Source organism: Phoca vitulina, unplaced genomic scaffold (genome assembly GCF_004348235.1).
Source record: "Phoca vitulina isolate PV1807 unplaced genomic scaffold, GSC_HSeal_1.0 scaffold6, whole genome shotgun sequence".
Taxonomy (NCBI): Eukaryota; Metazoa; Chordata; class Mammalia; order Carnivora; family Phocidae; genus Phoca; species Phoca vitulina.
The window spans coordinates 57,069,041-57,087,670 of NW_022589709.1; positions in this window are offsets into that span (position 1 = coordinate 57,069,041).

Sequence of the window (18,630 nt, forward strand, 5' to 3'; positions counted from 1 at the left end):
TCCTGAGGTCTCTCCACTTCTCCTTGCCAAAACTCCGTTGTTTCCCAGTACCATGTCATTCTTGGAGTCCCTGTTTTGTTGACTGTCATCCAAGAGTCTTGCTTTGTGCATGCACAGCTGAATGACTGCTGAACAGTCCAGCTAACACTTCTGAAGATTTCTGGGGTTCTTTCTCTGCACAACTCTCTCTTCCTGGGACCATGTTTACACAAATCCCAACTGCCTCTATATGCCCAAATTCCAACATCTGAATTCTCCTTGCAGGCCTACCTACCATTGCTCTCTGTTAGGTCTCTGCTCCCGGATACCACAGTTTGGAAAGGGTCCCCAGGCAGAGAACTGGGCAAATGTGAAGCTCACCTTGTCTCCTCATGTTCTTCCCTTCATCTGAGGATCAGAGCCCTGTGTTGCCTGTTGCCCAAGAGAAGAGCTTCTTTATATACTTTGTTTGATAGCTATTTACAGTGGGAAGGTGAGTGTGATGCTCATTGCTCCATTATATCCAGAATTAAGGGTGTCTACCTATGAATTTTTTAGTTTCTCTTATATTTGAATTCCTGCCCCTTCTTTTATTTCCATCATTGAAATTTGTGCCATCTTACCTTTTTCGTTGGGCAGTACAATCAGGACTGACACTCACTTCAGCTACCATCAGTTAGGGGTATGCTGGAGAAGTAGATCGTTTTTAAACAAAAAAATTTTTTTTTTAAGATTTTATTTATTTGAGAGAGAGAGAGATAGTGAGAGAGAGCATGAATGGGGCGGGGGGGGGGGTTGCAGAGGGAGAGGGAGAAGCAGACTCCCTGCTAAGCCGGGAGCCCGATGCAGGACTTGATTCCAGGACTCCGGGATCATGACCTGAACTGAAGTCAGATGCTTTTATTTTATTTTATTTTATTTTTATTTTAATTTTTTAAAGATTTTATTTATTTATTTGAGAGAGAGAGAGCACATGAGAGGGGGGAGGGTCAGAGGGAGAAGCAGACTCCCTGCTGAGCAGGGAGCCCGATGTGGGACTCGATCCTGGGTCTCCAGGATCATGACCTGAGCCGAAGGCAGTCGCTTAACCAACTGAGCCACCCAGGCGCCCTGAAGTCAGATGCTTTTAACCAACAAAGCCACCCAGGTGCCCCTTCCTTAGACACTATTATTTCATTGTGCTCCAAGTAACTTTCGATTGCCATTAGCTGCTTTGAGCCAGAGAGCTATTCTGAAACCACAGAAGGCTGTTCTGTCCACATACAGGCAGGTTGGCAGTGCTGGGAAATTACAGGAACAACCACTGGCCGATGACTGATAGAGTTTGTACCTAAACATCCCAGTGCCCTCACCTTTTGGATAGAATAATTTTGAGACATGCTTACATCATTCACCACAGTTGCTCTATGGGATTAATCTCCAACTGTCCACTCTGGTCCTTCCTCACCCCCTTGCTAGTGTTCATGGCCTAAAGAAAAATAAACCATCTCCAATCATTTCTGGTCTTAAAGTATGCTACTGGAACTTGAACTAAACCCATTGTATTGTGGTTAGAATAGGTATGCTATATAATACCAATTTTTCAATAGTTGTGGACAATTGTTTTATGTCCTAGCACACAAGAAAATTTTATAAATGTTGTGAGCATAAAATATTTATTCTCTAATTATGGTCCAGATATCTCTAAGTTTTTATTGGATAAAGATTTATCTTGTGGTTGAGATACAGAATTTTATTTGAATGTGAGATCAATTCTTCAGTGAGATACATTTTAATCCAAATATAATGGAGATTTGCAAGTTTTTTCTTATAATTCTGTAAGTTTTATCTTTACATATCTGAAGGCTGTGTTATTATGTACATATAGATTTGGAATAGTTATATATTCCTTAGCAATTGACAAATTCTCTCTATTTTTCTCTCCCATTAACTACTCAAAGGTACAAGTTGTCCCTTACACCATTCTAGAGGAAACCCATGTTCTAAGTGAACAAGGCAACTTAATTTGCTATCTCCCTGACTTTGCTATAAAGAGGTGGCCAGTGCAGTAACACACTGCTTTGCTTTCCTTTCTATTATTTTTTGCCACGCTCTTTAAAAAAAAAAAATAAACATTTTGTGTTAGAATGATTTAGATTTATGGAAAATTTATATAGTACAGAAAGTTCCCATATACCCCATGCCAGTTGCCTTTATTGTTAATACTTTACATTACCATGGTAAATTTGTTACAATTAATGAACCAATACCAAGACACTATTACTGACTGAAGTTCATATTTCATTCCGATTTCTAATACCATTTTCTGTTCCAGGATCAGCATCATTGATCATTTTACTTTTTGCTTTTGCCTATTTCAGAATGTGATATAATTGGAATTATATAGTAGTAGCCTTTTCACACTGGTTTCTTTCCCTTGGCAATATGCTTTTAAGGCTCCTCTTTGCATGTCTTTTCATGGCTTCATTTCTTTTTATTGCTGAATAATATCCCATTATATGGATATACCACAGTTATCTATTCACCAATTAAAGGACATCTTTGTTACTTCTAGTTTTGGGGGTTTTGAATAAAGTTATTATAAACTTTTATGTGAAGGTTTTGTGTGGACTTAAGTTTCAAATCAGTTGGATAAACACCAAGGAGCACAAGAGTTGGAATGTACGGTAAAACTATTTTTAGCTTCGTAAGAATCTGCCAGCCTGTCTTCCAAAGTGGCTGTCCATTTTGCATTTCTACTAGCAATGAATGAGAGTTCTTGTTGTTCTGTATCCTCTCTAGCAATTAGTATTGCCAGTGTTTTTTTTTTTTAAGTATTATTTTAGTTATTCTTATAGGTGTGCTTTAGATCTATTATCGTTTTAATTTGCAATTCCTTACTGACAGGTAATAACGAGCCTCTTTACGTATGCATATCTGTGTACCTCTTTTAATGAGGTATCTGTTCAGATCTTTAATTGGAGATTTAGATTTTTAATTTGGACAATTTTCTTATTGTTGAGCTTTAAGAATTCCTTGTAATACAGTTTTGGACACAAGTCTCTAATAGTTAATTTTATGTCACTTTGATTGGGCTATGGGATGTCAAGATATTTGGCCAAACATTTATCTGAGTGCATCTGTGAGGGCGTTTTTGGATGAGGTTAACATTTGAACTGGTAGATCTAGTAAAGCAGATTGCTCACCCTAATGTGGGTGGGCCCCATCCGTTCAATTGAAAGCTGGTCTAAAACAAAAGGCCATCCCACCAGGAGAGGGAGATTCTTTACCTGACTGTCTTCCAGGTAGGACATCAGTCTTCTACCTTCAGATTCAAACTTGGACTAGAACTTACATCACTGGCTCTCCTGTTCCTCCGGCCTTCAGACTCAGACTGGAAGCAAACCATCAGCAATCCTGGGTCTCCAGCTTGCTGACTGAAGATCCTGGGACTTCTCTCAACTTCTCAGGCTTTATCATCCTATCATCCTATATCTCCATATATACCTCCTATTGGTTCTATTTTATAATTGGTTCTATTTTACATTGTTCCTAATATATATTATTATTAAAAGATTTAATATTATATATAATAGAATAAAAATAAATATCTTATATATATATTAATAGCATCTATAAATATAAACATATGTATATCCTATTGGTTCTGTTTTTCTGGAGAACCCAGACTAATACAAATCCTTCATCAGATATGTGTCTTGCAAATACTTCCAGTCTATGATTTGTCTTTGCATTCTTTCAACAGTGTCTTTCACATAGCAGCTTTTAAATTACAGTAAAGTTCTACTTAATCAATTTTTGTTTTCTTTCCTGGGTCATGTTTCTAGTATTGTACCTAAAAGCTCATCTCCAAACCCAAGTTCACAGATTATTCTCTCATGTTGTCTTCTACAGTCTTTATAGTTTTTCACGTTACATTGAGCTCCATGACCCATTTTGAATTAACTTTTGGGGAAGGTGTAAAGTCTGTATCTAGGTTCTTTCTCATGCAAATGGACATCCAGTTGTTGACATCCAGCATCATTGCTGAGAAGACCATCCTTTCTCCACTAGATTGCCTTTTCTCCTGGGTCAAAGATCAGTTGGTTGTATTTGTGTGTGCCTTTAGTCTGTGTTACCCATCTGTTTCTCCGTTCTTTCACCAACACCACGTTGCCTTTATTACTGTAACTTTATAGCAAATTTTGAAATCAAGTATCATGAGTTCTCTAACTTTGTTGTTTTTCATCAATATTTTACTTCCTTTTTTCCCTCTCATTCTCCTGCTCCTTGTTGGTACTCACCAAATAAAAGGTTAGCACTGGAGTTTTTGCCTTGTGTTTTGCTTTCTGAAAGACCAGTGTTATAAAAATGAATGTTTATGCTCCATGCCCCTAAATTCATATGTTGAAGCCCTAACCCCCAGTACAGCTATATTTGGAGACAAGGCCTCTAAGGAAGTAACTAAGGTTAAGTGAAGTCACAGGAGTGGGACCCTGATCTGGTAGGATTAGTGTTCTTACAAGAAGAGACAACAAAGAGCTCTGTCTCTCTGTTTCTAACTCTTCCTCTTTCTCTCTCTCTATCTGTGTGTGCATGCTCTGAGGAAAAGCCATGTGAGGACACAGTAGGAAGGCAAACATCTACAAGCCAGGATAGGAGGTCTCACCAAAACCCGACCCTAACAGCTTCTTAATCTTGGATTTCTAGCCTCCAGAACTATGAGAAAATAAATTTCTGTTGTTTAAGCCACCCAGCCTGGTATCTTGTTATGGCAGCCCAAATAGACTAAGGTACACAGAGTAAGACAATGAGGAACTTTTGTAAAGATCAAATAGCTAGATTCTGTTTTCTTAATCCAAACTGGTAATCCTTGTCTTTCAATGATGAGATAGTTCATTTAGTCTATTCCTGACCATTTTCATTTTTATCACTTTATGATTTCTCTCTCACATATTTTTCTTTGTTTTTTTTTTCTCCTCCCAAAACAAGCATTGGAATGATTAGTTTCCATAATTCTTTCTTTCTTTTCATTAGTTAGGAAATTATACATTTAATCTTTATGGTTTTATGGTTTATCCATTTATTTAAAAAATGCATGCCAGTCTGAACAAAGTCCAAAGTGAATAAAAATTTTACATTTCCAAATGTTACCAGTTTAGAAACTGGTAAAGTTTAGAAACTTAACTATGATTAGTAGTTCCTTTCTTAAATGTCATTTTTCTCAAAATTTTAGTCCAACTTGATTTTTATGAACACATTCTTCATAGTTATTTTCATTTTTTGTACTGTTAACATGTGTTTAGGTTTACCCTATGTTTGCCAATTGTTTTGCCCACTATTGCTTTTGGAAACCCTCTTCTTCCTTCTGGGTTCGATTTCCTTCTTTCTGAGGTAAATCCTTGAATAACTGCTTTAGTGAGAATATGTAGGCCGTAGTGCCTCTGTGTCTTCTTGTGTCTCTAAAATTGTCCTTATACTTCCACCCTTGATTGATAGTTTGTTTAGTTTATAATTCTTGGTTGACAGTTAGTTTTTTCTTGGCAACATGAAGATATTATTCAACTGCACCCTGGCCTCTACTGTTGCCATGACAAGTCTATTGTCGGTAGTTTTTTTATTTATCTTACTTGAAACATTTTATTGTTGGACCTAAAGATCCATGTTTTTCATCATTTATAAAATTCTCAGCCATCATCTTGTTACTATTTGACTCTTCATCATTCTTTTTCTTTTTCTTCTTAAACTTTCCACAGACATATATTAGACCTTCTCATTAACTCCCTCATGACACTGAATCTTTCTTTTGTGTTTTTAATTTTTTTACCTTTCTCACTTACATTTTACTTAATTTCCTCAGATCTATGTTCTGGTTTAATAACTTCAGCAGTTTCTAATATGGTCCACAAGCTGTTTGTTTACTGCTTAACTTTAAAAGTTCTATTTCATTTGTTTTAATCTTTTTTGTTGTTGTTTATTGTGTATTTTTATAGTTGATTCTTTTTATTAACTTAATTATTTGAACACAATGACTTTATATTCTCTGTTAAAATATGCTATCATATGAAACGATTGGTCTTCTAATGTAACCTGTTTTGTCTTTAGTTCCTCCCCCATTCTTGATTATTTACCTGTGAAAGCTCAGTGTGAGAGGCACTTCATCCACGGGAGCATGGACACATATGCCATGGGGTGGTGGTGTCTTCAGTGTAATAAGCTCCCTAGAATTATCATTGGCACAGGAGCACAATGATGTTAGTTTCTCAGTTTGGGGACTCCTAAACCTTGAAGACTTCAAGGTAGTATAAATTTAATTGTGCATGGAAGACCCAAAGTATAACTCTCCAGGAATTTAGGTAGAAATAGATAAACTTGCCTATTGCCTTCCTGTGTCACTGGTCACAGCTTTTTCAGTCCTGTATTTTACGGAGGCATAGACCTTCAAGGTTTCCAGCTCTGCCCTCATGGGCTTGCAGGCTTTATTCTGTTCCTCTGAGCATCTTAAAATTAAAGCTCTTAGGTACTTAACCAGAAACACACTAATCCTGATCTCGCACACACACTCCCACCCAGGATTAACCAACAAGTGGAACCTCACTTGGGTCTCCTGGGATTATGCCCTGCTTTCCAGATTACCTGACATGTGGGTGCATTTTTCTTACTATTCCTGGTATCTCAACCATGTAGTTTGAACAATGTTATATTTTATGTGCTTGGGGAAGGGCTTCAGGTAATTGAAGTCACATTATTTATGGAACAGGAAGCACTGAAACTCAAGTTTTCATGAATATAGAGAAACCACACCCCAATCTGGGGGCTCAAATTAAGATATGGAATACATTAATTATATTTCATGTTCACTAGCTATATCATAGACTAATTGGAACTCCTTGCTTTTTGCCCTGAGAATGTGGGATGGGATGGAGTTTCACAGTTGTTCAAGCCTCCTTTAAAGCAGCAGAAGTGTATTAATGAGACATGAAGGAAGATACCAGCAAGAAAAGACTCATCTTGAGTTGATAACACATGGGTGAAATATCTGTCTCTTCATTAGTTTATAAGTATCTTTAAGGGAGGCAAAGTGATGTATTTGTCTCATAATCTGTGCAGTAGAGCATTAAACTTGCTGCATGGCAGGTGCTGAATAACTGTGGAAAGAATAAAGGAAGGAGAGGGTGAGGATGGGAGAAAGAAAGGAAAAAAAAGAGAAAGAAGGAAGGGAGGCAGGGAGGGAAGGAGGAGGCAGCTCCTACCCATCACTATAACACCTATAGCAAAAAAGAAAAGCTAACCCACTTCCAGAAATTGGGTATTTGGAGCATAAATATCGGTGTCCTTAAGAATGACTCCACATTCTTAAAGGCCAAGTCTTGCAGAGACCATCAATAATGATTAAAGATTTTAGCTGCTTACAGCAGCAATGACATAAGACTCTCCGAAGCTACATGTCTGAACTAGAGGAATTTGTGTTTTCAGTAGAGTACGATGCTTCAAAGTTTCCATGGTGTTGAGGAGCAAGCCGCCATGTCAGCAAATCTGAATACGTGGATGAGTCAAAGATTTCTGAGCTGCACCCATGTTTGGAGAGTTCTGTGTCTTCCTTTCTTAATGACCTAAACTTCCTTTTCATCCCGATACATTTCTTACAAATTCCCATGTCCTTTCTTTTGGCAAAAACTAAATTTCAGAAACAGGTAAGATGGTAGAAAGCTCTCATTTTTTTCCTGTTGTTGCAGAGACCATCAACTGCATAAATGTTTCTCTTCAAAGGGGAGGAGGTTTTATGACTGAATTTTACATTCAATAAACCTCTTTCCAGCTGAGGGGGAAAATGTTCTTCACTTGGACGGGGCAATTTAGCCACATCCACATACAATAATGAGCGTGAAAGCACTCTGAGAGACAAATAGCCTGTCAAGTCATTACTGTATTAATGTGGTGAGCATTATACTCTGTGCTAGGAAATGGGATGATGATGGCCAGACACGGAGAGGAGCACAGGCAGAAATTTGTGTAGTATATAAAGGTAGTAACCTACTCCACTCAAACTGCTCGCTCTTTGTCTTAGCCCAGGCTGGGATAACAAAATACCATAGACTGCATGGTTTATCAACAACAGAAATTTATTTCTCACAGTTTTGGATGCTGGGAAGTCTAAACTCAAGGCTCCAGCAGATTTGATATTGGTGAGAGTCCATTTCCTGGTTCCACACCATTTTCATGCCCTGTCCTCTAATGGCAAAAGGAGGCAGGAAGCTTTCTGGAACCTCTTTTTTTTTTTTTTTTTTTTAAGATTTTATTTATTTGACAGAGAGAGACACAGCGAGAGAGGGAACACAAGCAGGGGGAGTGGGAGAGAGAGAAGCAGGCTTCCCGCAGAGCAGGGAGCCCGATGCAGGGCTCGATCCCAGGACCCTGAGATCATGACCTGAGCCGAAGGCAGACGCTTAACAACTGAGCCACTCAGGGGCCCCCTGGAACCTCTTTTATAAGGGCACTATGCCCCTTCATGAGAACTTCACTATCATGACCTAATCACTTCTCAAAGGCTCCACCTACAAACACCATCATACTGAGGATTGGGTTTCAACATATACATTTTGGGAGGAGGCAGACATTCAGGCTCTAACACTGCCAAACATGCAAACCACTGCCCCAGAGTTTCAATGTGGGCAACTAGCAACAGTAGAAAGAACAAAGAATGCTCTGTGCTCTGAGAGGACCGCCAACAAGGAAAGATTGGCGCCACTAACCTGAGAGCACTTGATTCTCAATCACTTCCATTCCTTTGCGGGATGAGGGTGGGAAGAGTAGGGCCACCTGGTCCTAGGATTTTGGTTGCTCTTGATGTCACTTCCTGCCTTGGCGTATTTGACTGGAAGAATGAGTTTGCATAAAAGAACATGCTCTCTATTTCCCTCATCCCACTATTCCTTCATTTCCTCATCTGCCCTACTCATCTTTCCTTGAAATGTTTTTAACATAATTTTTAAAACAGCTTTATTGGCTCCGCATCAAGGTAGCACTGTTTCTTGAAGTATGATCCATAAACCTCTAGTGATTCCAGGGAATACAGAGTCAGTTCCATAGTTTAGAAGCTAAACCATTGATAATAATATACTAGTAATGCCATACCACAGAATGTGTGGTATGCTTCTATAGTTGCTAGCATACATTTTGCTTCACATTTGGCTAAGATCACTGATGCATAGAATTGAATCATTTCTCAGCATATATGGAAAATATATGAAGGAAAAGTGATCAACATACTATTATGCCAATATTGAAAAGGCATGCTATCAGAAGAGGACATTTTAAAAGAGTTAACAAATAGTTGAAAATGATTCATGAGGGGCTATAGCAACATTTTTCTATACATGTCTCCAGAGGCAAGGGAAACAAAGTCAAAAATAAACTGTTGGGACCATAACAAAATAAAAGTCTTCTGCACAGCGAAGGAAACAATCAACAAAACTAAATGGCAACCTACAGAATGGGAGAAGATACATGCAAATGACATATCTGATAAAGGGTTAGTATCCAAAATACATAAAGAACTGATACAACTCAACACCTAAAAAATGAAAAATACAATTTAAAAATGGGCAGAAGACATGAACAGATATTTCCCCAGAGAAGACATACAGATGGCCAAGAGACACATGAAAAGATGCTCAACATCACCGATCATCAGGGAAATGCAAATCAAAACTCAAGACATCACCTCACACCTGTCAGAATGGCTAAAATCAACAACACAAGAAACAACAGGTGTTGGCGAGCTTGTAGGGAAAAAGCAACCCTCGTGCCCTGTTGGTGGGAATGCAAACTGGTGCAGCCACTGTGGAAAACAGTATGGAGGTTCCTCCAAAGAGTTAAAAACAGAGCTACCCTATGATCCAGCAATTGCACTACTGGGTATTCACCCAAAAATTACAGAAACACTAATTCAAAGATATACATGCATCCTGATGTTTACAGCAGCATTATCTACAACTGCCAAATTATGGAAACAGCCCAAATGTCCATCAACTAATGAATGGGTAAGAAAGATGTGGTACATATATATGGTGGGATATTATTCGGCAATAAAAAAGAATGAAATCTCACCATATGCAACAATGTGGATGGAGCTAGAGAGTATAATGTTACGAGAAATACATGAGAGAAAGACAAATACCATATGATTTCACTCATATGTAGGATTTAAGGAAAAATAAATGAGCAAAGAAAAAAGAGAGAGAGAGACAAATCAAGAAACAGACTCTTAATTATAGAGAACTTACAGGTACAAGAGGGGAGGCGGGTGGGGGGTGATGAGTGAAATAGGGCTGAGAATTAAGGTGGCACTTGTCATTATGAGCACTGAGTGATGTATGGAATTGTTGAATCACTGTATTGTATACCTGAAACTAATATAACACTGTATGTTAGCTAACTGGAATTAGAATAAACACTTAATTAAAAAATAAAATACAATATAAAAAAATAAAAATAAATAAACATGTACGTCTTAAAAAAAATGATTCACAAGGTAGGTGTATTGGGATCAGGGTTAGAAGGGACCACTTACCCATGCTGCTGTGGACTCTAAAGGAGATTGCTAGAACTCCACTGTCTGTAAAGTGAATGGGTGGCAGAATATTTTCTCTTCTTTTCTTTTTTTAAAGGTTTTACTTATTTGAGAGAGAGAGAGAGAGAAGGAGCATGAGCAGGGGGGATGGCCAGAGGGAGGGAGAGAAGCAGACTCTCGGCTGAGCAGGGATGCCGATGTGGGACTCGATCCCAGGACCCTGGTATCATGACCTGAGCCGAAGGCAGACGCTTAATGACTGAGCCACCAGGTGCCCCGAGAAGAGTCTCTCATCATGATCTAATATCGAAGGAAATGAGGAAACCTGATTTTATTACATTCTGGCCTATGAGCATACATCTTTTTTTGTCCAATGAACAGAAAAAAATAGGCAGCAAGTATTAAAACCTTTCTTTTTTCCATTAAAATATGGGACACTTACTACGACATTTACTACAACTATTCCAACTCAGTCTCCTTGACGGTATTCTTCAGGGTCGAGAAGATAGCTTATGAGCACTGAGTTTTAAACCTTTAACTTACTGTACTACATGAATCCACACACCGTGAAAGGTCTCTCGGCTCAATTTAACAGATCCCTTGTGACGGAACCGGGTCAGACCCCAGTGAAGGCTGTGCTCCTCTAATGAAGCACAGAGCCTCATATGTCTCCCCAAATGAACAGAAGCAGGGAAGGAAGCAGTGATTGGAATGAAGAGAACATGGTAATAAAGTCTTTTTTGTATCTTATACTAGAAAAGGCTACACCAAACTTCTGTGGACAGCAACCCCTCTGCCGCTGGTTGTAACTCTCCTTCCTAATGCTTGGTGAAGGAAGCCACCCAAAGGTCCTTTTGGGGGAGTTACTAGGAGATGAAAAGCAAATGTCATGCTAACCTTAAAACACCAACTTCTCTGCTTTATTATTTTGAATTTACAATTCAATATATATTCATGGAATTAAATGGTCTGTTATTTACCTGAAGCTTGTTATGGGTTGAATGGTGCTCTCCCCTCAAATGCATATGCGGAAATCCTCGTCCCCGGTATCTGAGAATAACACCTTATTTGGAAATAGGGTCATGACAGATATAATTAGTTAAATTAAGATGAGATCATACCGGAGGAGGGTGGCTCCTAATCCAGTATGACTGATGTCCCAATGAAAAGGGGAAGTTTGGCCACAGGCACACACACGGGGAGAATGTCATGTGAAGATGAAGGCAGTGCTTCTGCAAGCCAAGGAAGGCCAGAGTGCCAGCAAAGCACCAGAAGCTAGGAGAGCGGAATGGGACAGATTCTCCTTCCCAGCCCTCAGCGAGAACCAGCCCTGCCAACAGGCTGATCTCAGACTTTGAAGCCTCCAGAACTGTGAGACAAACTTCTGTTGTTGAAGCCACCCAGTTTGTGGTACCTTCTTACAGCATCCCTAGCAAACCAATACAAAGCTTGAGCAGGCAGAAATTGTATTTTCCATCCTGCATTAATAAAAGTGCAGCACAGTCAGTCCACACTTCAGAATTTTGCCAGCACACAGCCTCACCTCATCAGAATCACCGCAGGGGGGAAGAGAAAGCAAGCCAAGGTGTGTGTGTGCAAACACATGCTCACTCTTCAGAAGAAACGGACGGCGCACTGCTTAATTGAAGCATGTTTCCAAAGAGGCGGAAGAAGGGAAATCGCATTTAAAACAAACATTTACCCCCGTTGCTAAGTAAATGCCTCACAACATTACTATAGGATCAGACATGAAAATGAAGCCAGAATTAGGCAGTAGAGTCGGATGCTGTCTATTCAGGACCTAATGATAGACAAAGAGAAATAGTTGCATTTTGTAGGATAATTGGTTGGGGATGTGCAGCAGGCATTTGAAAACCATGTCAGGACATTTTTGCATATCAGAAAACAATCTCATTAACACACTTCATGAGACACTTGTGTAGTCAAAGAATTTTAATTATCCCTGAGGCCCGGGACAAGGAGTACGATACAAACCACTTTGGTGATAGGAAAAAAAAAAAAAAAATCTTTGTATTGCCATCAGCAGTGCCAACTCCTAATTTCATCTTCATTAATATTTCATCACTGTTTTACTGGAATAATTACTACTTTGTACTACGAGTAAAAAAGATGTGCTTATGGAAATACGAGATAGGAACAGCATACTTCTTCCATTCGACTGACAGAGTGGAATCTACCGAAACCGGGAACGGAGAGAGACAGGGTATGAAAGAAAAAAATACTGATTTCTTGTTTGTGGTTTTCAAATTTGTACAAAACCCAAAGGACAAAAAACAGCCCAAACAACAGTTAACCTCCCTAAACTTGGTCTGGCAGTTTGGCTTCATGCCACGTGCAATGAATGAGACATTATGTTCCACACAGCTGACCGAGGATTTTTTGAAATTGCTGCTCCTAGTCTGACCCCAGATTCTTGATCTGCCCCACCTGCACCCCCACGGGGACTCAGGCGGCTCCAGACTCCCTCGGAGCCATTCGGACGGGACAGAGCTGCACAAGGTGTCCACCCAACCAGACCCTGACCAGCCTCATTTTCAAAAGCTGTCTGTTAGAACGAACAGAAGGCTGACTCATGGGGCCCCTGCTCCTTCACCCAACCTGTTTAGGAGCACTGTTCTGTCATTTTAATAGGTAGACCTGCAAGCAGCAAGTCTTCTGTTATGACAAGGTGAGGAGCATACAGCTCATCTGGGATCTGATTGGCAGAACAGCCTTAGTCCTTTATAATAGTTCTTAGAAATGCTTACAGAACACTGTGTTTTGCACCCCAGTATAAAACACACTGAGTGAGGCTATGACCCAATCCACCCCAGAGCTGGGAGGCACTGAGATACTCCAGTTTTCCCAAGAAAGGCAGTCTTTCTATTTCAAACGCTATAGAAGAGGCATTACAGCTAAATGGAAACAAGAGAGATGTCGATGAAATGTGAAGAGCTTAGGGCTCTCTTGAAAATAAGAATGGCTTGTCTTTCTAAGAGAATTCAGAGTCTCCTAAGGGAGTTTTAAACAATGACAATATAGATTTATCTTTCACCCTTTTTGGAATATCTAAATTCAGTGCACCTTGAAAGATCTCAAAGAAACCTATAAGACTATATGGTGCCTCATGGTTTTAGGTGTTCCTGTTTTTACGAAATCCTTGTGGAGTTATGGAGAAAAAATTAGTTTTTCCAAATCAATCTATGAATATCTCCTATCCCACCGCTCTTCCTTTGGGTGGGTGCTCTTCCTTTAGGTGTTTTTGCTGCTAATCCTCTTTAATTTCCTCTTTCTTCTCTGTGGTCTTGCAAAATTGCCTCTGCACTACACAAACAGCTTAATACTTTCTGCCTTCAAGCTTGCTATGTTCACATGCAAAGAGAGATCCAAGAACTCACCCCATCACTATACTGTATCTTGGTTTGTTGGACTTGTAAACGGAAGGAAGCATTTTCATGTTTATACATACACAGAAATAGTGAGGGAGAAAGAAATAGTGTAATTAAATAAGGACTTACTAAGAAGGATACATTCACAGATAGATGGAAAAATCAGCTTAATAAAGAAACAGAGCTATGTTAATTGCAACTCCAAATTTAGGTGGGGGTACAATGCCCTGATGAGTGGAAGTTAAGCTTATAAATTTCTGAAATCTCCTTCCCAATTAAAGTACAGATTTTTTTGTGTGTGATTCTGTGATTGGTTCAGCTCGACTAGAAGTGGAGAGATAGGGAAACGTCATCTCTGCTCTCATGTTTCTCCTCTTTATGAGTCTCAGTGATGCCTAGTGCATGAATGAGAGCAACGGTTTTGGCCAAATGCAGACAATCTGGAAACTGTCTTGTTGCCACCTACGTCTAGTTTTTAAATCATTTCACTCAATGGACAAGATTTGATGAGTGTTCACAAAGGCAGCCCTTTTCCGTTCCAGCTGTGCCAGTAGCTCTCATAATCACCATCTCCTTGATTCAAACGCCATTATTAAATCATTCTTCTTGCTGCATCAGCAAACATTTATTGAACACATATTACATGCCAGATATCATTCTAGATCTTGGGTTACAGCCATGAGACATTTGACAAATGTCCCTACCTTCATAGACTTAACTTGTAGTGAGACGAGATGGACATTAGACAAGTAAGTGGATGCTATAGGCTGTCTAATGGCTGAAGGTGCTAAGGAGAAAAATAAAGCAGGAAGGGGAATGGGCTAATGGGGGGGGTGAGTATTAAAGTTCGAGTGGGATGGACAAGCAAGAATGGCTGAGAAGAAAATATCTGAGCAAAGGTCTAAAGGAGTGGGGAGGACTAGATGTGGATATTTGCAGGAAGAGGATTCCAGGCAGAGGGAATAATAAACACACAGGCTTGAACATGCACCAGACAGAATTCTTGTCAAAGCATAACATCTTCCTTGTTCTACCAAAATAAGTATCACATAGGATAAAACTCTGCTCTAATAAGAGTAGCCAGCAACATATGTGTCCGGCACTGATACCTCAGTTCATTCCGCTCAGCCACAATTTGATGGTATAAAATGCCTTGGGATTTGGTTCATGTGCCCCATCCATTTTATGCAGCTTTTTAACTGTTTTTATGTTATACTGGTAATACAGAAACATCTTGTTGGAAAGATGCAAACAAGACAAAAATTTATCCAGTAAAATGTGCAAGTTCCCCCATCCAACTTCCCCTGTTCTATTTCCCATCCACCTACTTATCTCCTCACCCCTGAAGAAAACACTGTTAATTGTTTGACATACACTCGTAAGTCCTTTATCCATGTATTTACATACATATATGTACATATGAAAACAGTTGCTTTTCAGGAATGGGACTTAACAATGTGTGGAAGATACAGCTAAGTTAATACAGAAAAATATCTATCTCATTCTTTAATGTCAGTGTGGTATTCCATGGTATAAATGTATTATAAATTATTTAAACTTCCCATTGATGGACTTTAAAAATTATTTTGATTAATATTCTGTACTCAAATCATGGAGAACATATGTGTTTTTCCAGGATAGACATCCAGAATTTGGAGAAGAATATAGGAGGGTTTAAACAAAATTTTTTCGTAACATGTTTATTGAGATTTAATTCATATACTATACAATTCATCCATTTAAAGTACACAGTTCAGTGGTTTTAGTATATAGTGTAGTCATTACCACAATCAATTTTAAAACACTTTCAACACCCTAAAAACGAATCTCCTATCTTTAGCTATCACTCCTCAATCCTCCCATCCTTTTCAGATGTAGGGACCCATTCATCTACTTCTGTTTCTATGAAATTGCCTATTCTGGATACTTCAGATAAATGGAATTATTCAATTTGTGGTCATTTGTATCTGGAATCTTTCACTTGGCCTAACGTTTTCAAGGTCCATCCACATTGCTGCATGCATCACTACTTCATTCCTTTTTATGGGTGAGTACTATTTCCTTGTATGGATATACTAGAGTGTATTTATCTGTTCATCACTTGATGGATATTTGGGTTGTAATTTGAGTTCTATCTCTAAGTATTCTGTTTTTCTTGGTCAGTCTAGCTATGTCAACTTCATCAATCTTTTCAAAGAACCACCTTTTTATTTTGTTGATTTTCTCCATTGTTTATATATTCTCTATGTCATTGATTTACATTCTAATTCATTATTTCCTTCCATCCACTTGTTTTAAATGTAGCTTGCTCTTCTTTTTCCAGTGTCTTAAGGTGGATGTTTAGGTTATTGATTAGAGATATTTCTTCTTTTTTAATATAGGTATTTACAGCTAAAAATTTTTCTCTAAGTACTTCTTAAGCTGCATCCCATAAATTTTTGTGTTATATGTCTTTATTTTCATTCACCTCAATGCATTTTCTACTAATCTTTGTGATTCTTCATTAACTGATTAGTTATTTAGGAGTATGCTGTTTAACTTCCACATCCTTATGACCTTCCCAAGTTCCTCTCTGTGTTTTGATTTCTAATTTCATTCTATTATAGTTGGGGTGCATACTTTGTATGACTGCAATCCTTTTAAATTTTTTGAGGCTTCATATGTGGTTTTTAGAAACATTTTTCATTGATATTGTCCAACAGCCCTCCCAAACAAGTACATAACTTCTCATTATATGATTGTTCAAAATACCCGAAGGTTTTATAGAAAACCAAAGTAAAAATAAAATATCTTTTATAATTCCCTTTCTGAATTTAGTTGGTTTATCATTAAAATTAACTGAAATTATGGTAGTCTTATAGACATCACAGAATAATAATTAGAGCTCTGATTTATGTAACACTATGGTCCGTGCATGTGTTATATATTTAAAACACAGTAACTATAATCTTCACTATAAAATAGGTATTAACATTTCCATCTTGCAAAGGAGAAAACTAAGATTATCTAAGTAAGTTGTCCAAAATCACTTAAAAAATTAGGAAGAATTGCGATTAAGGCCCAAAATTATTTCTACCATGATACTCTTTTCCTAAGGGCAAGGAAAAATAGTCACTTGGAATGATGCTTTTTCCTCACCTTTCCTTACTTCTATGAAAGCCAAGGACTCATCCAGACTCATGTTCTGGCTATTCTTGGCAGCCATAAACTTCCATTTTCCATTTCTGCTTTTACCTTTCTCCTCTTCCAGAAGCCAACTGAATCTTTTAATTGGACAAGATGTTTACTGCCTCCTTTCAGAGTGAATTTACTAATAGGGAAAAGGGATTCAGAGCCTATTTCACTTAATGCAAATGCACTAATATTTTCATATTAGTCCTTTCTTTTCTTTTGATTTGTCAAGTACTGCATAAGCATGGTTCTGATTGTGTTGCTTTTATTTTCTCCATGAATCCAATAGATTGGGCAAGAGTTATACTAATGACAAACACCATCATAAGGACCGTTAGTGTGCGTAAAGTTGATAAGCAGAGTCAGAGTAAACTAGGTGCTACATTTTACAAAGTCTTTGGCAAGCATTTTTCTTTCTTTTAAAAAAGGTGCTTTGATTATCTTATTCAGCAATACTGAAATATGAAAAATCAACTATAAATATTATTGAATAAAAAAAAAAATCATTGAATAATTGGGCTGTGAGTCGCCAGGAGGGCAGTGTAATTTCTGTCATCAACATCCAGTACATGACTGAAAACCCAGTAGTTGTTCCATATGACCTGCCAGATAAATTAATAAGCAGTGACATTATTTCTGAGAAGAATGTTTTTACTACCCACTACTGAACTTGTAGTCCGTACTATCCATCCAAAAGAGTTTATTTATGTATCCTACAAATACTCATTATGTGCCTATTCTGTGCCAGCCACCATGTGAGGAACTGAGGCCTCAGAAGTGACCTGAGCAGACACAGGCCCTGATTTTACAAATAGTCAAACATCAAACAAATAGTCACTCTGACCTTGTGATATGTGATACAATGGGAAGTAGATGGTGTTAGAATATCACATAACAGAGGAACCTTGTCAAATTTGTGAAAGGTTTCCCTGAGGAAATGGCATCTAAGCAGACCCTTGAAATATGGGCTTTCTATGCTAATGTGTTCTCTTAGGCCTGCACAGTGGATTTTCTGTTTTAAAATACTGACTTGTTCATGCCTTTACATAGGGCATGCATCTCCAGTTATGTACCATATCCTCGGTGTTGTTCTGACTGGTACCTGGCCTGAGTAAAATTTATGTTATCTGCCTGGCCCCTGTAGTTCTCTGAATATGTGTTTTGATATAGAACCATGAATCTTTAAAAAAAAAGAAAGAAAGAAAGAAAGAGTTCAATCTATGGTAGATGGTAGATAGATAAATACATTCCAGGGCTTTGTCCAGTACATACTTATTTCCTAAATGTGTATGTGAAAGAATGTATCCTTACTCCTGAGATACTTTATTATTTTGAAAATATTGGGGGTATCTGGGTAGCTCAGTTAAACATCCAACTCTTGATCTTTTGTTCAGGTCATGATCTCAGGGTCATGGGATTGAGTCCCATGTCAGGCTCCACACTGATGGTGGAGCCTGCTTAAGATTCTCTCTCTTGCCCTCTGCCCCCGCCCCCCCGCCAACTACACTACTTTCTTTTTTTCTAAAAGTGTATGTGAAA